General features: G+C 47.4%; 14 non-coding genes and 1 pseudogene across 14 annotated transcripts; 5 read left to right on the top strand and 10 right to left on the bottom strand.

Annotated features, from left to right (window-relative positions):
- Window positions 1-588: 588 nt before the first annotated feature.
- Window positions 589-704, bottom strand: LOC135010942 (U5 spliceosomal RNA). The gene has a single exon (XR_010210208.1). It is a non-coding gene; the product is annotated as a U5 spliceosomal RNA (small nuclear RNA).
- Window positions 705-979: 275 nt separating this feature from the next.
- On the bottom strand, window positions 980-1,095 carry LOC135010892 (U5 spliceosomal RNA). Its single transcript, XR_010210158.1, has one exon. It is a non-coding gene; the product is annotated as a U5 spliceosomal RNA (small nuclear RNA).
- A 274-nt stretch (window positions 1,096-1,369) lies between these two features.
- On the bottom strand, window positions 1,370-1,485 carry LOC135010918 (U5 spliceosomal RNA). The gene has a single exon (XR_010210184.1). It is a non-coding gene; the product is annotated as a U5 spliceosomal RNA (small nuclear RNA).
- A 275-nt stretch (window positions 1,486-1,760) lies between these two features.
- LOC135010905 (U5 spliceosomal RNA) lies at window positions 1,761-1,876 on the bottom strand. Its single transcript, XR_010210171.1, has one exon. It is a non-coding gene; the product is annotated as a U5 spliceosomal RNA (small nuclear RNA).
- Window positions 1,877-2,150: 274 nt separating this feature from the next.
- Window positions 2,151-2,266, bottom strand: LOC135010902 (U5 spliceosomal RNA). The gene has a single exon (XR_010210168.1). It is a non-coding gene; the product is annotated as a U5 spliceosomal RNA (small nuclear RNA).
- A 264-nt stretch (window positions 2,267-2,530) lies between these two features.
- Window positions 2,531-2,646, bottom strand: LOC135010929 (U5 spliceosomal RNA). Its single transcript, XR_010210195.1, has one exon. It is a non-coding gene; the product is annotated as a U5 spliceosomal RNA (small nuclear RNA).
- A 270-nt stretch (window positions 2,647-2,916) lies between these two features.
- On the bottom strand, window positions 2,917-3,032 carry LOC135010915 (U5 spliceosomal RNA). The gene has a single exon (XR_010210181.1). It is a non-coding gene; the product is annotated as a U5 spliceosomal RNA (small nuclear RNA).
- A 144-nt stretch (window positions 3,033-3,176) lies between these two features.
- On the top strand, window positions 3,177-3,304 carry LOC135010879 (U1 spliceosomal RNA; annotated as a pseudogene).
- A 593-nt stretch (window positions 3,305-3,897) lies between these two features.
- On the top strand, window positions 3,898-4,061 carry LOC135010662 (U1 spliceosomal RNA). Its single transcript, XR_010209957.1, has one exon. It is a non-coding gene; the product is annotated as a U1 spliceosomal RNA (small nuclear RNA).
- Window positions 4,062-4,213: 152 nt separating this feature from the next.
- On the top strand, window positions 4,214-4,376 carry LOC135010827 (U1 spliceosomal RNA). The gene has a single exon (XR_010210112.1). It is a non-coding gene; the product is annotated as a U1 spliceosomal RNA (small nuclear RNA).
- A 672-nt stretch (window positions 4,377-5,048) lies between these two features.
- Window positions 5,049-5,212, top strand: LOC135010686 (U1 spliceosomal RNA). The gene has a single exon (XR_010209981.1). It is a non-coding gene; the product is annotated as a U1 spliceosomal RNA (small nuclear RNA).
- Window positions 5,213-5,364: 152 nt separating this feature from the next.
- Window positions 5,365-5,527, top strand: LOC135010822 (U1 spliceosomal RNA). Its single transcript, XR_010210108.1, has one exon. It is a non-coding gene; the product is annotated as a U1 spliceosomal RNA (small nuclear RNA).
- A 9,617-nt stretch (window positions 5,528-15,144) lies between these two features.
- LOC135010618 (U1 spliceosomal RNA) lies at window positions 15,145-15,308 on the bottom strand. The gene has a single exon (XR_010209914.1). It is a non-coding gene; the product is annotated as a U1 spliceosomal RNA (small nuclear RNA).
- A 655-nt stretch (window positions 15,309-15,963) lies between these two features.
- LOC135010797 (U1 spliceosomal RNA) lies at window positions 15,964-16,126 on the bottom strand. The gene has a single exon (XR_010210084.1). It is a non-coding gene; the product is annotated as a U1 spliceosomal RNA (small nuclear RNA).
- Window positions 16,127-16,278: 152 nt separating this feature from the next.
- Window positions 16,279-16,442, bottom strand: LOC135010697 (U1 spliceosomal RNA). Its single transcript, XR_010209992.1, has one exon. It is a non-coding gene; the product is annotated as a U1 spliceosomal RNA (small nuclear RNA).
- Window positions 16,443-21,725: the final 5,283 nt, after the last annotated feature.

The following is a 21,725-nucleotide window of genomic DNA, read 5'->3' as shown; positions in this document are numbered from 1 at the left end:
TGTTTACTAAATAGCTGCTCGGCAAAGTTGCAATGCCGAGACTCCCCGACCAGCTGCCAAGGATGAACCCACCTTTCTAGTAGAATGGGTCTTCACCTACTTCAGTAACGGCAATCCTGCCGTGGAACGAGCATGCTGAATCTTACCACAGATCCAGCGCATAATGGTCTGCATGGAAGCAGGACACCAAATCCTGTTGGGAGCATACAGGACAAACAGAGCCTCTGTTTTCCTAATCTGAACCGTTCTGGTGACATACATTTTCAAAGTTCTGACCACAGCCAGAGACTTTGACTCAACGAAGGTGTCAGTGGCCAAAGGCACCATGTGGAAAGATGAACCACCTTCGGCAGAAATTGTTGACGTGTCCTCAATTCTGCTCTATCTTCATGAAAGATCAAATAAAGGCTCTTGTGATACTGCATGGTTTGTACTGTTTTCCATGTGCTCCCAGACCTTTAAGCAAGTAGCATGGTCAAGAAAGTTCTGTTTGAAAAGAAACAACATTTACTGTCATTGTTATGCAAATAAACTTACATTAAAGCTAACAAGAAAGCACACTCGTTCTGTCTTTAAACTGATAAAAGAAACCCCAATAATATGGGGCATGCAAAAATTGAGATAAAACTCAGTTTTGCTCCTCTCCACGGAAATCTTTAATAAAAGGCGAAATATTTGTTAGTTCTGAAGAGAAACCAGAGCATGACCAAGATTCCACCTGTCGCCTGAGTGCCATGCCAGCAGTTCTCATTCAGCTGAAAGTGAGCACCCAATTTGAATGAAAGAAAGCAGATTTCTCACCAGGCTTCCCCTTGCTATAAACATGGTTTGTACTCTTGTCCATGTGCTCCCAGATCTTTCAAGCAATTAGTGTGGTCAAGAAAGTTCTGTTTGAAAAGAAACAAACATTTACTGTCATTTCTATGCAAATGAGCTTACATTAAAGCACACTCGTTCTATCTTTAAACCGATAAAATAAAACCCCAATAAGATGGGGCATGCAAAAATTGAGATAAAACTCAGTTTTGCTCCTCTCCACGGAAATCTTTAGTAAAAGGCGAAAGATTTGTTCGTTCTGAAGAGAAACCAGAACATGACCAAGATTCCACCTGTCGCCTGAGTGCCATGCCAGCAGTCCTCATTCAGCTCAAAGTGAGCACCCAATTTGAAAGAAAGAAAGCAGATTTCTCACCAGGCTTCCCCTTGCTATAAACATGGTTTGTACTCTTATCCATGTGCTCCCAGATCTTTCAAGCAATTAGTATAGTCAAGAAAGTTCTGTTTGAAAAGAAACAAACATTTACTGTCATTTCTATGCAAATGAGCTTACATTAAAGCACACTCGTTCTATCTTTAAACCGATAAAAGAAACCCCAATAAGACGGAGCATGCAAAAATTGAGATAAAACTCAGTTTTGCTCCTCTCCACGGAAATCTTTAGTAAAAGGCGAAAGATCTGTTCGTTTTGAAGAGAAACCAGAGCATGACCAAGATTCCACCTGTCGCCTGAGTGCCATGCCAGCAATCCTCATTCAGCTCAAAGTGAGCACCCAATTTGAAAGAAAGAAAGCAGATTTCTCACCAGGCTTCCCCTTGCTATAAACATGGTTTGTACTCTTTTCCATGTGCTCCCAGATCTTTCAAGCAATTAGTGTGGTCAAGAAAGTTCTGTTTGAAAAGAAACAAACATTTACTGTCATTTCTATGCAAATGAGCTTACATTAAAGCACACTCGTTCTATCTTTAAACCGATAAAATAAAATCCCAATAAGATGGGGCATGCAAAAATTGAGATAAAACTCAGTTTTGCTCCTCTCCACGGAAATCTTTAGTAAAAGGCGAAAGATTTGTTCGTTCTGAAGAGAAACCAGAACATGACCAAGATTCCACCTGTCGCCTGAGTGCCATGCCAGCAGTCCTCATTCAGCTCAAAGTGAGCACCCAATTTGAAAGAAAGAAAGCAGATTTCTCACCAGGCTTCCCCTTGCTATAAACATGGTTTGTACTCTTTTCCATGTGCTCCCAGATCTTTCAAGCATTTAGTATAGTCAAGAAAGTTCTGTTTGAAAAGAAACAAACATTTACTGTCATTTCTATGCAAATGAGCTTACATTAAAGCACACTCGTTCTATCTTTAAACCGATAAAAGAAACCCCAATAAGACGGAGCATGCAAAAATTGAGATAAAACTCAGTTTTGCTCCTCTCCACGGAAATCTTTAGTAAAAGGCGAAAGATCTGTTCGTTTTGAAGAGAAACCAGAGTATGACTAAGATTCCACCTGTCGCCTGAGTGCCATGCCAGCAGTCCTCATTCAGCGCAAAGTGAGCACCCAATTTGAAAGAAAGAAAGCAGATTTCTCACCAGGCTTCCCCTTGCTATAAGCATGGTTTGTACTCTTTTCCATGTGCTCCCAGATCTTTCAAGCAATTAGAATGGTCAAGAAAGTTCTGCTTGAAAAGAAACAGACATTTATAGTCATTGTTATGCAAATAAACTTACATTAAAGCTAACAAGAAACTGATAAAAGAAACCCCAATAATATGGGGCATGCAAAAATTGAGATAAAACTCAGTTTTGCTCCTCTCCACAGAAATCTTTAATAAAAGGCGAAAGATTTGTTCGTTCTGAAGAGAAACCAGAGCATGACCAAGATTCCACCTGTCGCCTAAATGCTGTGCCAGCAGTCCTCATTCAGATCAAAGTGAGCGCCCAACTTGAAAGTAAGCAGATTTCTCACCTGGCTTCTCCTTGCTATAAGCATGGTTTGTACTGTATTCCATGTGCTCCCAGATCTTTCAAGCAAGTAGCATGGTCAAGAAAGTTCTGTTTGAAAAGAAACAAACATTTACTGTCATTTCTATGCAAATGAGCTTACATTAAAGCACACTCATTCTATCTTTAAACCGATAAAAGAAACCCCAAAAAGATGGGGCATGCAAAAATTGAGATAAAACTCGGTTTTGCTCCTCTCCACGGAAATCTTTAATAAAAGGCGAAAGATTTGTTCGTTCTGAAGAGAAACCAGAGCATGACCAAGATTTTTATCTGAAAATATGTGTTCTCCCTGCAGTTGTTGTCCCCAGATGAGAGTTCCCTTGTGCTGCCTCAGTTGAATCTCCTTTACTTGACAGAGATGTGCCTGAGCAGCGGCCCTCCCCAGCCCTATCCCAAATCATACTTATTTTGCATAGGAGATACCATGGTCATGAAGATTGTTCTCCCAGGGTGAGGTTCATTCATTGCATTCTGGGTATGCTGACCCCTGTGATTTTCCCAAATGTGGGAAACTCGCTTTTATACCCTTGTGCACTATCCTGACTTCTCCTCCTGTCTGCTTACTTTGTGCCTTCCAATGCACAATGCAAACTACAGGTAGTGCTGCAGGGCCCACACCCTTTTACTTGCCTTACAGAGCAGCTCTGGAGCTGATACAGTGCCAAGCTGCTGCAAGAAATCAGCTTGAATGCTTCAGGGGATGGGGCATGGCCAACATGAGCCCCACACCGAAGGAGGGTGGGGGTGTTTAATGCGAACTAAGGGTCATCCAAGCGCCGCAAAAGGCCGCCATGCCCTGCATACCCCTTTTCTCTTTTCATATGCAGATGAGGGTTCCAGCCAACTTTGGCCCACTGCTTGGATGACATCACCGTATGCAAATCCGTCTTCTGCAGAACTTCCCCCAGGAATGCTTGCACTAGTTGTTGCATTTGGTTTGTTGTTTGGGGGTGCTTCAGTATTAGGCAGCCTTCTGCCCTCCCATGTTCATCTGAAAATATGTGTTCTCCCTGCAGTTGTTGTCCCCAGATGAGAGTTCCCTTGTGCTGCCTCAGTTGAATCTCCTTTACTTGACAGAGATGTGCATGAGCAGCGGCCCTCCCCAGCCCTATCCCAAATCATACTTATTTTGCATAGGAGATACCATGGTCATGAAGATTGTTCTCCCAGGGTGAGGTTCATTCATTGCATTTTGGGTATGCTGACCCCTGTGATTTACCCAAATGTGGGAAACTCGACTGCATTATTTGTGGTAGTGGGGGACTGTGTTTGTGCTTTCCTCTGGTCAGCTCTGTTAAAACTCAGATTTCTTTGTCTCAGATTTTCCTCTAGCCTTGTTCTTCTTTCGAGAGTTCCCTTGTGCTGCCTCAGGTGGATCTCCTTCACTTGACAGGGGGGTGCCCGAGCAGCGACCCTCCCCAGCTCTAGCCCAACTCCTACTTACCTGCCAGGTGAGATACTATGATCAGGAAGGTGCTTCTCCCAGGGCAAGGCTCACCCATTGCACTCTGGGTGTGCTGCTCCTGTGATTTCCCCAAATGTGGGAAACTTGATTGCATAATTTGTGTTTCCCCTGGTCGGCTCTCGTATAATTCAGATCTCTTTGTCTCAGGTCTCTCTCCAGCCTAGTTTGCTGTCTGTTTCCACTTCTCTTTTCTGGAGCCACTCCCTTCTATGCCCTTGCGCACTATCCTGACTTCTCCCGTCTGCTTACTTTGTGCCTTCCAATGCACAATGCAAACTACAGGTAGTGCTGCAGGGCCCACACAATCTTTTACTTGCCTTAAAGAGCAGCTCTGGAGCTGTTACAGTGCCCAGCTGCTGCAAGAAATCAGCTTGAATGCTTCAGGGGATGGGGCATGGCCAACATGAGCCCCACACCAAAGGTGGGTGGGGGTGTTTAATGCGAACTAGGGGTAATCCAAGCACCGCAAAAGGCCGCCATGCCCTGCACGCCCCTAATCTCTTTTCATATGCAGATGAGGGTTGAAGCCAACTTTGACCCACTGCTTGGATGACATCACCATATGCAAATCCATCTGCTGCAGGCCATCCCCCAGGAATGCTTGCACTAGTTGTTGCATTTGGTTTGTTGTTTGGGGGTGCTTCAGTATTAGGCAGCCTTCTGCCCTCCCATGTTCATCTGAAAATATGTGTTCTCCCTGCAGTTGTTGTCCCCAGATGAGAGTTCCCTTGTGCTGCCTCAGTTGAATCTCCTTTACTTGACAGAGATGTGCCTGAGCAGCGGCCCTCCCAGCCCTATCCCAAATCATACTTATTTTGCATAGGAGACACCATGGTCATGAAGATTGTTCACCCAGGGTGAGGTTCATTCATTGCATTCTGGGTATGCTGACCCCTGTGATTTCCCCAAATGTGGGAAACTCGCCTGCATTTTTTGTGGTAGTGGGGGACTGTGTTTGTGTTTTCCTCTGGTCAGCTCTGGTAAAAGTCAGATTTCTTTGTCTCATATATTCCTCTAGCCTTGTTCTTCTTTCGAGAGTTCCCTTGTGCTGCCTCAGTTGGATCTCCTTCACTTGACAGGGGGGTGCCCGAGCAGTGACCCTCCCCAGCTCTAGCCCAACTCCTACTTACCTGCCAGGTGAGATACTATGATCATGAAGGTGCTTCTCCCAGGGCAAGGCTCACCCATTGCACTCTGGGTGTGCTGCTCCTGTGATTTCCCCAAATGTGGGAAACTTGATTGCATAATTTGTGTTTCCCCTGGTCGGCTCTCGTATAATTCAGATCTCTTTGTCTCAGGTCTCTCTCCAGCCTAGTTTGCTGTCTGTTTCCACTTCTCTTTTCTGGAGCCACTCCCTTCTATGCCCTTGCGCACTATCCTGACTTCTCCCGTCTGCTTACTTTGTGCCTTCCAACGCACAATGCGAACTACAGGTAGTGCTGCAGGGCCCACACCCTTTTAGTTGCCTTACAGAGCAGCTCTGGAGCTGTTACAGTGCCCAGCTGCTGCAAGAAATCAGCTTGAATGCTTCAGGGGCTGGGGCATAGCCAACATGAGCCCCACACCAAAGGAGGGTGGGGGTGTTTAATGCGAACTAGGGGTCATCCAAGCACCGCAAAAGGCCGCCATGCCCTGCATGCCCCTTTTCTCTTTTCATATGCAGATGAGGGTTCCAGCCAACTTTGGCCCACTGCTTGGATGACATCACCGTATGCAAATCCGTCTGCTGCAGACCTTCCCCCAGGAATGCTTGTACTAGTTGTTGCATATGGTTTGATATTTGATGGTGCTTCAGTATTAGGCAGCCTTCCGCCCTCCCATGTTCATCTGAAAAGATGTGGTCTCCCTGCAGTTGTTGTCCCCAGACGAGAGTTCCCTTGTGCTTCCTCAGTTGAATCTCCTTAACTTGATGGGGGAGGGGCTGCCCGAGCAGCCACCCTCCCCAGCCCTATCCCAACTCATACTTATTTTGCATATGAGATCTCTTGATCATGAAGATTGTTCTCACAGGGTGAAGTTCATCCATTATATTTTAAAATAGGAAGGTACAAATTACATATTTGAATTGCATCTATGTGCTGGATTCAAATGTCCCCCCCCCCTTCCTTTCTCAATTGTGCCCATCAGCAGCTATTCTAAGGTTGCTGCCAATGGGTGTGACACATTAATTTCTTCTGTGGGGTACACAGGACTCCACAAGGATTCACATTGGGGTGTAGAGTAGGATCTTGATCTGAGGCACCAACCGACTCAAAGCTTTTGACTGTTCCCAAGATGCTCAGCGCATCCTCCTCTATAACCCCGCTTCCATGAACAGGGAGCTCAGTTTGTAGTTGGTGCCTTCAGTAGCAGGCCACTTAACAGGGGCCTGCCTCAGGAAGCCAATTCTTAGCTATTCATTTTGACAAGAAAAGAAGAACTTGTTTTATGAGAATCTACAAGGGCTGCAGCAGGCTAGGTCTAATAGACATCTTTACTGCAGCTTCATCACTCCCAGCGGCGCTGTATACTCCCGTGCCCTGGTTGCTGGGTCACTGCAGCGGAGGCTCCGGTTTCTTCCTAAGGTCAGTCACACACACACCGCCCTTCCGGATCACGAGGCCGCTGATGAAGAGGAGCGTGGCCGTAGGGGGTGGACCGTGTGCGCACTGGCGTGGACACTGATTACTGGGCAGCCGCTCCACTAGCCACCAGGTACAGTTAAGGAGCACAGGTCTGGGGGTTTTTCTCCTATATTAAACCAATTTTGTACTGCCCGCAGCGCATTGTGATAGGTAATAGGGCCTGATTCAGGTTGGATTGCAATCACAATAAGTGATCCAACTGCAAAAATTGCTAAGAGCATACGCATGTGCCTGCATTTTCTGCGGCACCCCGCAGAGAATGCGATCGCCTCTGCCTGTCAATCGGGGCAGGGGGGGAGAGGGGGGTCAGCAACACTCCATTTCCAAGTCAGGGATGGAGCGGTGCGGGGGCAAGGCTTCAAAATGGGGTCTGCAATGGAGGAGACACAGGGGGCGTGGTCACAGCAGCTGTATGACATCACATTCAGCCGCTGTGATCACAAAAATGGTGGCGGCTTCCTGCGCGCACATACAGTCTGCACCAGCAGGAGGCTACACCATTTTTTATGATCACGCTGAACTGCAGTGCGACTGCAATTACAGCATGGTCAAGAAGGGAGGCGTCATGCTGGGTGGCCATAAGAGATGAGCGGGTTCGGTTCCTCGGAATCCGAACCCGCCCGAACTTCACCCTTTTTTGCTCGGGTCCGAGCAGACTCGGATCCTCTCGCCTTGCTCGGTTAACCCGAGCGCGCCCGAACGTCATCATCCCGCTGTAGGATTCTCACGAGACTTGGATTCTATATAAGGAGCCGCGCGTCGCCGCCATTTTCACACGTGCATTGAGATTGATAGGGAGAGGACGTGGCTGGCGTCCTCTCCGTTTAGATTAGAAGATAGAGACGAGTGACATTTGATTTACTACTAATTTGGGGAGCAGTTGAACTTATCAGGAGTACTCAGTAGTGCAGAGTTTTGCTGATAGTGACCACCAGTTTTATTATTTATAATCCGTTCTCTGCCTGAAAAAAAACGATACACATACCATATCTGTGCTCAGCCTCAGTGTGCTGCATGATATATCATCTATGTATATCTGACTGTGCTGAGTGCTCACTGCTCACACAGCTTAATTGTGGGGGAGACTGGGGAGCAGTTATAGCAGGAGTACAGTGCACACTTTTGCTGCCAGTGTGACCACCAGTATATTGTCTGCCTGAAAAAGTTAAACACTCCTGTGGTGTTTTTTTTTTATTCTATAAATGCATTCTGCTGACAGTGTCCAGCAGGTCCGTCATACATATATTATATAAATATTTACCTGCAGTAGTGTTATATTTTTTTTTTCATCTTTATCATCTCTATATTAGCAGACGCAGTACGGTAGTCCACGGCTGTGGCTATCTCTGTGTCGTCAGTGCTCGTCCATAATTGTATACCTACCTACCTGTGGTGGTTTTTTTTTTTCTATCTTCTTCATACTAGTAGTTTAGGAGTCTACTGACAGTGTCCACCAGGTCCATCATTATATTATATACCTACAGTAGTAATATATTTATTATATTATCTATACTAGCAGACGCAGTACGGTAGTCCACGGCTGTGGCTATCTCTGTGTCGTCAGTGCTCGTCCATAATTGTATACCTACCTACCTGTGGTGGGTTTTTTTTTTTATCTTCTTCATACTAGTAGTTTAGCAGTCTGCTGACAGTGTCCACCAGGTCCGTCATTATATTATATACCTACAGTAGTAATATATTTATTATATTATCTATACTAGCAGATGCAGTACGGTAGTCCACGGCTGTACCTACCTCTGTGTCGTCAGTGCTCGTCCATAATTGTATACCTACCTGTGGTGGGGTTTTTTTTTCTATCTTCTTCATACTAGTAGTTTAGGAGTCTGCTGACAGTGTCCACCAGGTCCGTCATTATATTATATACCTACAGTAGTAATATATTTAGTATATTATCTATACTAGCAGACGCAGTACGGTAGTCCACGGCTGTACCTACCTCTGTGTCGTCACTCGTCCATAATTGTATACCTAACTGTGGTGGGTTTTTTTTTCTATCTTCTTCATACTAGTAGTTTAGCAGTCTGCTGACAGTGTCCACCAGGTCCGTCATTATATTATATATACCTACAGTAGTTATATATATATTTTTTTATATCATTAATTATCATCTCTATACTAGCAGACGCAGTACGGTAGGCCACGGCTGTGGCTATCTCTGTGTCGTCAGTGCTCGTCCATAATTGTATACCTACCTACCTGTGGTGGAAGTTTTTTTCTATCTTCTTCATACTAGTAGTTTAGCAGTCTGCTGACAGTGTCCACCAGGTCCGTCATTATATTATATATACCTACAGTAGTTATATATATATTTTTTTTTATATCATTAATTATCATCTCTATACTAGCAGACGCAGTACGGTAGTCCACGGCTGTAGCTACCTCTGTGTCGTCAGTCACTCGTCATCCATAAGTATACTAGTATCCATCCATCTCCATTGTTTACCTGAGGTGCCTTTTAGTTGTGCCTATTAAAATATGGAGAACAAAAATGTTGAGGTTCCAAAAATAGGGAAAGATCAAGATCCACTTCCACCTCGTGCTGAAGCTGCTGCCCCACCTCGTGCTGAAGCTGCTGCCACTAGTCATGGCCGAGACGATGAAATTCCATCAACGTCGTCTGCCAAGGCCGATGCCCAATGTCATAGTACAGAGCATGTAAAATCCAAAACACAAAAGATCAGTAAAAAAATGACTCAAAAATCTAAATAAAAATCGTCGGAGGAGAAGCGTAAACTTGCCAATATGCCATTTACCACACGGAGTGGCAAGGAACGGCTGAGGCCCTGGCCTATCTTCATGGCTAGTGGTTCAGCTTCACATGAGGATGGAAGCACTCAGCCTCTCGCTAGAAAAATGAAAAGACTTAAGCTGGCAAAAGCACAGCAAAGAACTGTGCGTTCTTCAAAATCACAAATCCACAAGGAGAGTCCAATTGTGTCGGTTGCGATGCCTGACCTTCCCAACACTGGACGTGAAGAGCATGCACCTTCCACCATTTGCACACCCCCTGCAAGTGCTGGAAGGAGCACCCGCAGTCCAGTTCCTGATAGTCAGATTGAAGATGTCAGTGTTGAAGTACACCAGGATGAGGAGAATATGGGTGTTGCTGGCGCTGGGGAGGAAATTGACAAGGAGGATTCTGATGGTGAGGTGGTTTGTTTAAGTCAGGCACCCGGCGAGACACCTGTTGTCCGTGGGAGGAATATGGCCATTGACATGCCTGGTGAAAATACCAAAAAAATCAGCTCTTCGGTGTGGAAGTATTTCAACAGAAATGCGGACAACAGGTGTCAAGCCGTGTGTTGCCTTTGTCAAGCTGTAATAAGTAGGGGTAAGGACGTTAACCACCTCGGAACATCCTCCCTTATACGTCACCTGCAGCGCATTCATCATAAGTCAGTGACAAGTTCAAAAACTTTGGGCGACAGCGGAAGCAGTCCACTGACCAGTAAATCCCTTCCTCTTGTAACCAAGCTCACGCAAACCACCCCACCAACTCCCTCAGTGTCAATTTCCTCCTTCCCCAGGAATGCCAATAGTCCTGCAGGCCATGTCACTGGCAATTCTGACGAGTTCTCTCCTGCCTGGGATTCCTCCGATGCATCCTTGAGTGTAACGCCTACTGCTGCTGGCGCTGCTGTTGTTGCTGCTGGGAGTCGATGGTCATCCCAGAGGGGAAGTCGTAAGACCACTTTTACTACTTCCACCAAGCAATTGACTGTCCAACAGTCCTTTGCGAGGAAGATGAAATATCACAGCAGTCATCCTGCTGCAAAGCGGATAACTGAGGCCTTGGCATCCTGGGCAGTGAGAAACGTGGTTCCGGTATCCATCATTACTTCAGAGCCAACTATAGACTTGATTGAGGTACTGTGTCCCCGGTACCAAATACTATCTAGGTTCCATTTCTCTAGGCAGGCGATACCGAAAATGTACACAGACCTCAGAAAAAGACTCACCAGTGTCCTAAAAAATGCAGTTGTACCCAATGTCCACTTAACCACGGACATGTGGACAAGTGGAGCAGGGCAGACTCAGGACTATATGACTGTGACAGCCCACTGGGTAGATGTATTGACTCCCGCCGCAAGAACAGCAGCGGCGGCACCAGTAGCAGCATCTCGCAAACGCCAACTCTTTCCTAGGCAGGCTACGCTTTGTATCACCGCTTTCCAGAATACGCACACAGATGAAAACCTCTTACGGCAACTGAGGAAGATCATCACAGAATGGCTTACCCCAATTGGACTCTCCTGTGGATTTGTGGCATCGGACAACGCCAGCAATATTGTGCGTGCATTATATCTGGGCAAATTCCAGCACGTCCCATGTTTTGCACATACCTTGAATTTGGTGGTGCAGAATTATTTAAAAAACGACAGGGGCGTGCAAGAGATGCTGTCGGTGGCCACAAGAATTGCGGGACACTTTCGGCGTACAGGCACCACGTACAGAAGACTGGAGCAACACCAAAAACGCCTGAACCTGCCCTGCCATCATCTGAAGCAAGAAGTGAAAACGAGGTGGAATTCAACCCTCTATATGCTTCAGAGGATGGAGGAGCAGCAAAAGGCCATTCAAGCCTATACATCTGACCACGATATAGGAGGTGGAATGCACCTGTCTCAAGCGCAGTGGAGAATGATTTCAACGTTGTGCAAGGTTCTGCAACCTTTGAACTTGCCACACGTGAAGTCAGTTCAGACACTGCCAGCCTGAGTCAGGTCATTCCCGTCATCAGGCTTTTGCAGAAGAAGCTGGAGACATTGAAGGAGGAGCTAAGACAGAGCGATTCCGCTAGGCATGTGGGACTTGTGGATGGAGCCCTTCATTCGCTTAACCAGGATTCACGGGTGGTCAATCTGTTGAAATCAGAGCACTACATTTTGGCCACCGTGCTCGATCCTAGATTTAAAACCTACGTTGTATCTCTCTTTCCGGCAGACACAAGTCTGCAGGGGTTCAAAGACCTGCTGGTGAGAAAATTATCAAGTCAAGCGGAACTTGATCGGTCAACAGCTCCTCCTTCACAGTCTCCCGCAATTGGGGGTGCGAGGAAAAGGCTCAGAATTCCGAGCCCACCCGCTGGCGGTGATGCAGGGCAGTCTGGAGCGACTGCTGATGCTGACATCTGGTCCGGACTGAAGGACCTGCCAACGATTACGGACATGTCGTCTACTGTCACTGCATATGATTCTCTCACCATTGAAAGAATGGTGGAGGATTATATGAGTGACCGCATCCAAGTAGGCACGTCAGACAGTCCGTACGTATACTGGCAGGAAAAAGAGGCAATTTGGAGGCCCTTGCACAAACTGGCTTTATTCTACCTAAGTTGCCCTCCCACAAGTGTGTACTCCGAAAGAGTGTTTAGTGCCGCCGCTCACCTTGTCAGCAATCGGCGTACGAGGTTACTTCCAGAAAATGTGGAGAAGATGATGTTCATTAAAATGAATTATAATCAATTGCTCCGTGGAGACATTGACCAGCAGCAATTGCCTCCACAAAGTATACAGGGAGCTGAGATGGTGGATTCCAGTGGGGACGAATTGATAATCTGTGAGGAGGGGGATGTACACGGTGATGAATCGGAGGATGATGATGAGGTGGACATCTTGCCTCTATAGAGCCAGTTTGTGCAAGGAGAGATTTATTGCTTCTTTTTTGGTGGGGGTCCAAACCAACCCGTCATTTCAGTCACAGTCGTGTGGCAGACCCTGTCACTGAAATGATGGGTTGGTTAAAGTGTGCATGTCCTGTTTATACAACATAAGGGTGGGTGGGAGGGCCCAAGGCAATTCCACCTTGCACCTCTTTTTTCTTTTATTTTTCTTTGCGTCATGTGCTGTTTGGGGAGTGTTTTTTGGAAGGGCCATCCTGCGTGACACTGCAGTGCCACTCCTAGATGGGCCAGGTGTTTGTGTCGGCCACTTGGGTCGCTGAGCTTAGTCACACAGCTACCTCATTGCGCCTCTTTTTTTCTTTGCGTCATGTGCTGTTTGGGGAGTGTTTTTTGGAAGGGCCATCCTGCGTGACACTGCAGTGACACTCCTAGATGGGCCAGGTGTTTGTGTCGTCCACTTGGGTCGCTGAGCTTAGTCACACAGCTACCTCATTGCGCCACTTTTTTTCTTTGCGTCATGTGCTGTTTGGGGAGTGTTTTTTGGAAGGGCCATCCTGCGTGACACTGCAGTGCCACTCCTAGATGGGCCAGGTGTTTGTGTCGGCCACTTGGGTCGCTGAGCTTAGTCACACAGCTACCTCATTGCGCCTCTTTTTTTCTTTGCGTCATGTGCTGTTTGGGGAGTGTTTCTGGAAGGGCCATCCTGCGTGACACTGCAGTGCCACTCCTAGATGGGCCAGGTGTTTGTGTCGGCCACTTGGGTCGCTGAGCTTAGTCACACAGCTACCTCATTGCGCCTCTTTTTTTCTTTGCGTCATGTGCTGTTTGGGGAGTGTTTTTTGGAAGGGCCATCATGCGTGACACTGCAGTGCCACTCCTAGATGGGCCAGGTGTTTGTGTCGGCCACTTGGGTCACTGAGCTTAGTCATCCAGCGACCTCGGTGCAAATTTTAGGACTAAAAATAATATTGTGAGGTGTGAGGTGTTAAGAATAGACTGAAAATTAGTGGAAATTATGGTTATTGAGGTTAATAATACTTTGGGATCAAAATGACTCCCAAATTCTATGATTTAAGCTGTTTTTTAGGGTTTTTTGAAAAAAACACCCGAATCCAAAACACACCCGAATCCGACAAAAAAAATTCGGTGAGGTTTAGCCAAAACGCGTTCGAACCCAAAACACGGCCGCGGAACCGAACCCAAAACCAAAACACAAAACCCGAAAAATTTCCGGTGCACATCTCTAGTGGCCATGCCATGTCACTGTGCAGGAGCCAGCACCGCTCACACACTAGTCCCCGGTGCAGCCCCCAACCCCCGGGACACCCGGAGCAACAAAATGTAGATTCAGGCCACCAGGCCACGCCCCTACCTATGAAACCATGCCTCCTTTTTACCATTGCGCTGCTTATCTGCGCGCACTGCATTACAATCTCCCTCGCCACCTCTCTGGGTGTCACCAGTGATAGTGACACCTCTGCCATGCTTGTAGCAGCTGGTCCTAAGATCTACACCTCAAGCCCTGAGTGTTTGCCCTTGTGACTTGTTGATCATCATAGCAAAGCAGATGCTTACAGAAAACTGCAGGGGCTTAGATTGAAAATAAAAAAAATTGATGGGTATAAGGTAGAGAGGAGCGGGTTCGGTTCTCCGAGAACCGAATTCCCCACGAACCCCACGAACTCCTCCTCCGAGGCAGGCTCGGTTGTTCCCGCCTGACTCGGAAAACCTGAACAAGGGAAAATGTCATCATCCCGCTGTCGGATTCTCGCGAGATTCGGATTCCATATAAAGAGCTGCGCGTTGCCGCCATTTTTACTCGTGCATTGAAGAGAGAGCGGAGAGGACGTGGCTATGTTCTCTCAGTGGAAATCTCAATATCAGTGCTCAGTATTAGTGGACACTTATTGCTGCTCAGTAATACTAGTAGTGTGTCTCTCCTGCTCAGTGTCAGTTCTCAGTAGTATCCTCATCAGTGCTCAGTATCACTGCTCATTGTCTTGTGCTGCATTGTTGTGCTCAGCATACTACAGTACATTACTAATAGTCCAGTGCTGCATCTTGCTGCTCAGTGTCAGTTCTAGTATCCTCATCAGTGCTCACTATCACTGCTCATTGCATTGTGGTGTTCTGTATACTACAGTAACATAGTAATAGAGTAACATATAGTAACATAGTTTTTGAGGTTGAATAGAGGCAAATTGCCCATCGTGTTCAACCTGTTTTAAGTTGTGATGATTCTACATACTTGCTGAATAATGTTTTATGACTAGTTAGCTACTACAACTCATGTTACCCCCGGATTAACCATGTTGATATTTTAAGTATTATAACCTTGGATAGCTTTTTCATTCAGAAATGTATCCATTCCTTTTTTAAATCCAATTACAGAGTCCGCCATTACCACCTTCCCTGGCAGGGAATTCCACATCCTGATTGCCCTAACAGTGAAGATCATAGTATCTCACCTGGCAGGTAAGTAGGAGTTGGGCCAGAGCTGTGGAGGATTGCTGCTCGGGCACCCCCTGTCAAATGAAGGAGATCCAACTGAGGCAGCACAAGGGAACTCTCGAAAGAAGAACAAGGCTAGAGGAAGATCTGAGACAAAGAAATCTGACTTTTACCAGAGCTGACCAGAGGAAAGCACAAACACAGTCCCCCACTACCACAAATAATGCAGTCGAGTTTCCCACATTTGGGGAAATCACAGGGGTCAGCATACCCAGAATGCAATGAATGAACCTCACCCTGGGAGAACAATCTTCATGACCATGGTATCGCCTATGCAAAATAAGTATGATTTGGGATAGGGCTGGGGAGGGCCGCTGCTCAGGCACATCTCTGTCAAGTAAAGGAGATTCAACTGAGGCAGCACAAGGGAACTCTCATCTGGGGACAACAACTGCAGGGAGAACACATATTTTCAGATGAACATGGGAGGGCAGAAGGCTGCCTAATACTGAAGCACCCCCAAACAACAAACCAAATGCAACAACTAGTACAAGCATTCCTGGGGGAAGTTCTGCAGAAGACGGATTTGCATACGGTGATGTCATCCAAGCAGTGGGCCAAAGTTGGCTGGATCCCTCATCTGCATATGAAAAGAGAAAAGGGGTATGCAGGGCATGGCGGCCTTTTGCGGCGCTTGGATGACCCTTAGTTCGCATTAAACACCCCCACCCTCCTTCGGTGTGGGGCTCATGTTGACAATGCCCCAGCCCCTGAAGCATTCAAGCTGATTTCTTACAGCAGCTTGGCACTGTAACAGCTCCAGAGCTGCTCTGTAAGGCAAGTAAAAGGGTGTGTAGTTTGCATTGTGCATTGGAAGGCACAAAGTAAGCAGACAGGAGGAGAAGTCAGGATAGTGCACAAGGGTATAAAAGGGAGGGGCTCAAGAAAAAAGAAGTGGAAACAGACAGCAAACTAGGCTGGAGAGAGACCTGAGACAAAGAGATCTGAATTATACGAGAGCCGACCAGGGGAAACACAAATTATGCAGTCAAGTTTCCCACATTTGGGGAAATCGCAGGGGCAGCACACCCAGAGTGCAATGGGTGAGCCTTGCCCTGGAAGAAGCACCTTCATGATCATAGTATCTCACCTGGCAGGTAAGTAGGAGTTGGGCTTGAGCTGGGGAGGGTCGCTGCTCGGGCACCCCCCTGTCAAGTGAAGGAGATCCAACTGAGGCAGCACAAGGGAACTCTCGAAAGAAGAACAAGGCTAGAGGAAGATCTGAAACAAAGAAATCTGACTTTTACCAGAGCTGACCAGAGGAAAACACAAACACAGTCCCCCACTACCACAAATAATGCAGTCGAGTTACCCACATTTGGGGAAATCACAGGGGTCAGCATACCCAGAATGCAATGAATGAACCTCACCCTGGGAGAATAATCTTCATGACCATGGTATCTCATATGCAAAATAAGTATGATTTGGGATAGGGCTGGGGAGGGCCGCTGCTCAGGCACATCTCTGTCAAGTAAAGGAGATTCAACTGAGGCAGCACAAGGGAACTCTCATCTGGGGACAACAACTGCAGGGAGAACACATATTTTCAGATGAACATGGGAGGGCAGAAGGCTGCCTAATACTGAAGCACCCCCAAACAACAAACCAAATGCAACAACTAGTGCAAGCATTCCTGTTTGTTTCTGAAGCCAACTTTGACCCACTGCTTGGATGACATCACCATATGCAAATCCATCTGCTGCAGGCCTTCCCCCAGGAATGCTTGCACTCTTTATATGAAATCCGAATCTCGCGAGAATCCGACAGCGGGATGATGACATTTTCCCTTGTTCAGGTTTTCCGAGGCAGGCGGGAACAACCGAGCCTGCCTCGGAGGAGGAGTTCGTGGGGTTCGTGGGGAATTCGGTTCTCGGAGAACCGAACCCGCTCCTCTCTACCTTATACCCATCAATTTTTTTTATTTTCAATCTAAGCCCCTGCAGTTTTCTGTAAGCATCTGCTTTGCTATGATGATCAACAAGTCACAAGGGCAAACACTCAGGGCTTGAGGTGTAGATCTTAGGACCAGCTGCTACAAGCATGGCAGAGGTGTCACTATCACTGGTGACACCCAGAGAGGTGGCGAGGGAGATTGTAATGCAGTGCGCGCAGATAAGCAGCGCAATGGTAAAAAGGAGGCATGGTTTCATAGGTAGGGGCGTGGCCTGGTGGCCTGAATCTACATTTTGTTGCTCCGGGTGTCCCGGGGGTTGGGGGCTGCACCGGGGACTAGTGTGTGAGCGGTGCTGGCTCCTGCACAGTGACATGGCATGGCCACTAGAGATGTGCACCGGAAATTTTTCGGGTTTTGTGTTTTGGTTTTGGGTTCGGTTCCGCGGCCGTGTTTTGTGTTCGAACGCATTTTGGCTAAACCTCACCGAATTTTTTTTGTCGGATTCGGGTGTGTTTTGGATTCGGGTGTTTTTTTCAAAAAACCCTAAAAAACAGCTTAAATCATAGAATTTGGGAGTCATTTTGATCCCAAAGTATTATTAACCTCAATAACCATAATTTCCACTAATTTTCAGTCTATTCTTAACACCTCACACCTCACAATATTATTTTTAGTCCTAAAATTTGCACCGAGGTCGCTGGATGACTAAGCTCAGTGACCCAAGTGGCCGACACAAACACCTGGCCCATCTAGGAGTGGCACTGCAGTGTCACGCATGATGGCCCTTCCAAAAAACACTCCCCAAACAGCACATGACGCAAAGAAAAAAAGAGGCGCAATGAGGTAGCTGTGTGACTAAGCTCAGCGACCCAAGTGGCCGACACAAACACCTGGCCCATCTAGGAGTGGCACTGCAGTGTCACGCAGGATGGCCCTTCCAAAAAACACTCCCCAAACAGCACATGACGCAAAGAAAAAAAGAGGCGCAATGAGGTAGCTGTGTGACTAAGCTCAGCGACCCAAGTGGCCGACACAAACACCTGGCCCATCTAGGAGTGGCACTGCAGTGTCACGCAGGATGGCCCTTCCAAAAACACTCCCCAAACAGCACATGACGCAAAGAAAAAAAGAGGCGCAATGAGGTAGCTGTGTGACTAAGCTCAGCGACCCAAGTGGCCGACACAAACACCTGGCCCATCTAGGAGTGGCACTGCAGTGTCACGCAGGATGGCCCTTCCAAAAAACACTCCCCAAACAGCACATGACGCAAAGAAAAAAAGTGGCGCAATGAGGTAGCTGTGTGACTAAGCTCAGCGACCCAAGTGGACGACACAAACACCTGGCCCATCTAGGAGTGTCACTGCAGTGTCACGCAGGATGGCCCTTCCAAAAAACACTCCCCAAACAGCACATGACGCAAAGAAAAAAAGAGGCGCAATGAGGTAGCTGTGTGACTAAGCTCAGCGACCCAAGTGGCCGACACAAACACCTGGCCCATCTAGGAGTGGCACTGCAGTGTCACGCAGGATGGCCCTTCCAAAAAACACTCCCCAAACAGCACATGACGCAAAGAAAAATAAAAGAAAAAAGAGGTGCAAGGTGGAATTGCCTTGGGCCCTCCCACCCACCCTTATGTTGTATAAACAGGACATGCACACTTTAACCAACCCATCATTTCAGTGACAGGGTCTGCCACACGACTGTGACTGAAATGACGGGTTGGTTTGGACCCCCACCAAAAAAGAAGCAATAAATCTCTCCTTGCACAAACTGGCTCTATAGAGGCAAGATGTCCACCTCATCATCATCCTCCGATTCATCACCGTGTACATCCCCCTCCTCACAGATTATCAATTCGTCCCCACTGGAATCCACCATCTCAGCTCCCTGTATACTTTGTGGAGGCAATTGCTGCTGGTCAATGTCTCCACGGAGCAATTGATTATAATTCATTTTAATGAACATCATCTTCTCCACATTTTCTGGAAGTAACCTCGTACGCCGATTGCTGACAAGGTGAGCGGCGGCACTAAACACTCTTTCGGAGTACACACTTGTGGGAGGGCAACTTAGGTAGAATAAAGCCAGTTTGTGCAAGGGCCTCCAAATTGCCTCTTTTTCCTGCCAGTATACGTACGGACTGTCTGACGTGCCTACTTGGATGCGGTCACTCATATAATCCTCCACCATTCTTTCAATGGTGAGAGAATCATATGCAGTGACAGTAGACGACATGTCCGTAATCGTTGGCAGGTCCTTCAGTCCGGACCAGATGTCAGCATCAGCAGTCGCTCCAGACTGCCCTGCATCACCGCCAGCGGGTGGGCTCGGAATTCTGAGCCTTTTCCTCGCACCCCCAATTGCGGGAGACTGTGAAGGAGGAGCTGTTGACCGATCAAGTTCCGCTTGACTTGATAATTTTCTCACCAGCAGGTCTTTGAACCCCTGCAGACTTGTGTCTGCCGGAAAGAGAGATACAACGTAGGTTTTAAATCTAGGATCGAGCACGGTGGCCAAAATGTAGTGCTCTGATTTCAACAGATTGACCACCCGTGAATCCTGGTTAAGCGAATGAAGGGCTCCATCCACAAGTCCCACATGCCTAGCGGAATCGCTCTGTCTTAGCTCCTCCTTCAATGTCTCCAGCTTCTTCTGCAAAAGCCTGATGACGGGAATGACCTGACTCAGGCTGGCAGTGTCTGAACTGACTTCACGTGTGGCAAGTTCAAAAGGTTGCAGAACCTTGCACAACGTTGAAATCATTCTCCACTGCGCTTGAGACAGGTGCATTCCACCTCCTATATCGTGGTCAGATGTATAGGCTTGAATGGCCTTTTGCTGCTCCTCCATCCTCTGAAGCATATAGAGGGTTGAATTCCACCTCGTTTCCACTTCTTGCTTCAGATGATGGCAGGGCAGGTTCAGGCGTTTTTGGTGTTGCTCCAGTCTTCTGTACGTGGTGCCTGTACGCCGAAAGTGTCCCGCAATTCTTGTGGCCACCGACAGCATCTCTTGCACGCCCCTGTCGTTTTTTAAATAATTCTGCACCACCAAATTCAAGGTATGTGCAAAACATGGGACGTGCTGGAATTTGCCCAGATATAATGCACGCACAATATTGCTGGCGTTGTCCGATGCCACAAATCCACAGGAGAGTCCAATTGGGGTAAGCCATTCTGTGATGATCTTCCTCAGTTGCCGTAAGAGGTTTTCATCTGTGTGCGTATTCTGGAAAGCGGTGATACAAAGCGTAGCCTGCCTAGGAAAGAGTTGGCGTTTGCGAGATGCTGCTACTGGTGCCGCCGCTGCTGTTCTTGCGGCGGGAGTCAATACATCTACCCAGTGGGCTGTCACAGTCATATAGTCCTGAGTCTGCCCTGCTCCACTTGTCCACATGTCCGTGGTTAAGTGGACATTGGGTACAACTGCATTTTTTAGGACACTGGTGAGTCTTTTTCTGAGGTCTGTGTACATTTTCGGTATCGCCTGCCTAGAGAAATGGAACCTAGATAGTATTTGGTACCGGGGACACAGTACCTCAATCAAGTCTATAGTTGGCTCTGAAGTAATGATGGATACCGGAACCACGTTTCTCACTGCCCAGGATGCCAAGGCCTCAGTTATCCGCTTTGCAGCAGGATGACTGCTGTGATATTTCATCTTCCTCGCAAAGGACTGTTGGACAGTCAATTGCTTGGTGGAAGTAGTAAAAGTGGTCTTACGACTTCCCCTCTGGGATGACCATCGACTCCCAGCAGCAACAACAGCAGCGCCAGCAGCAGTAGGCGTTACACTCAAGGATGCATCGGAGGAATCCCAGGCAGGAGAGAACTCGTCAGAATTGCCAGTGACATGGCCTGCAGGACTATTGGCATTCCTGGGGAAGGAGGAAATTGACACTGAGGGAGTTGGTGGGGTGGTTTGCGTGAGCTTGGTTACAAGAGGAAGGGATTTACTGGTCAGTGGACTGCTTCCGCTGTCGCCCAAAGTTTTTGAACTTGTCACTGACTTATGATGAATGCGCTGCAGGTGACGTATAAGGGAGGATGTTCCGAGGTGGTTAACGTCCTTACCCCTACTTATTACAGCTTGACAAAGGCAACACACGGCTTGACACCTGTTGTCCGCATTTCTGTTGAAATACTTCCACACCGAAGAGCTGATTTTTTTGGTATTTTCACCAGGCATGTCAATGGCCATATTCCTCCCACGGACAACAGGTGTCTCGCCGGGTGCCTGACTTAAACAAACCACCTCACCATCAGAATCCTCCTTGTCAATTTCCTCCCCAGCGCCAGCAACACCCATATTCTCCTCATCCTGGTGTACTTCAACACTGACATCTTCAATCTGACTATCAGGAACTGGACTGCGGGTGCTCCTTCCAGCACTTGCAGGGGGCGTGCAAATGGTGGAAGGTGCATGCTCTTCACGTCCAGTGTTGGGAAGGTCAGGCATCGCAACCGACACAATTGGACTCTCCTTGTGGATTTGTGATTTTGAAGAACGCACAGTTCTTTGCTGTGCTTTTGCCAGCTTAAGTCTTTTCATTTTTCTAGCGAGAGGCTGAGTGCTTCCATCCTCATGTGAAGCTGAACCACTAGCCATGAAGATAGGCCAGGGCCTCAGCCGTTCCTTGCCACTCCGTGTGGTAAATGGCATATTGGCAAGTTTACGCTTCTCCTCCGACGATTTTTATTTAGATTTTTGAGTCATTTTTTTACTGATCTTTTGTGTTTTGGATTTTACATGCTCTGTACTATGACATTGGGCATCGGCCTTGGCAGACGACGTTGATGGAATTTCATCG

Source organism: Pseudophryne corroboree, unplaced genomic scaffold (genome assembly GCF_028390025.1).
Source record: "Pseudophryne corroboree isolate aPseCor3 unplaced genomic scaffold, aPseCor3.hap2 scaffold_237, whole genome shotgun sequence".
NCBI classification, from domain to species: Eukaryota; Metazoa; Chordata; class Amphibia; order Anura; family Myobatrachidae; genus Pseudophryne; species Pseudophryne corroboree.
The sequence above is the reverse complement of the archived record's forward strand: the minus strand, read 5'-3'. Positions and strand labels throughout refer to the sequence as shown.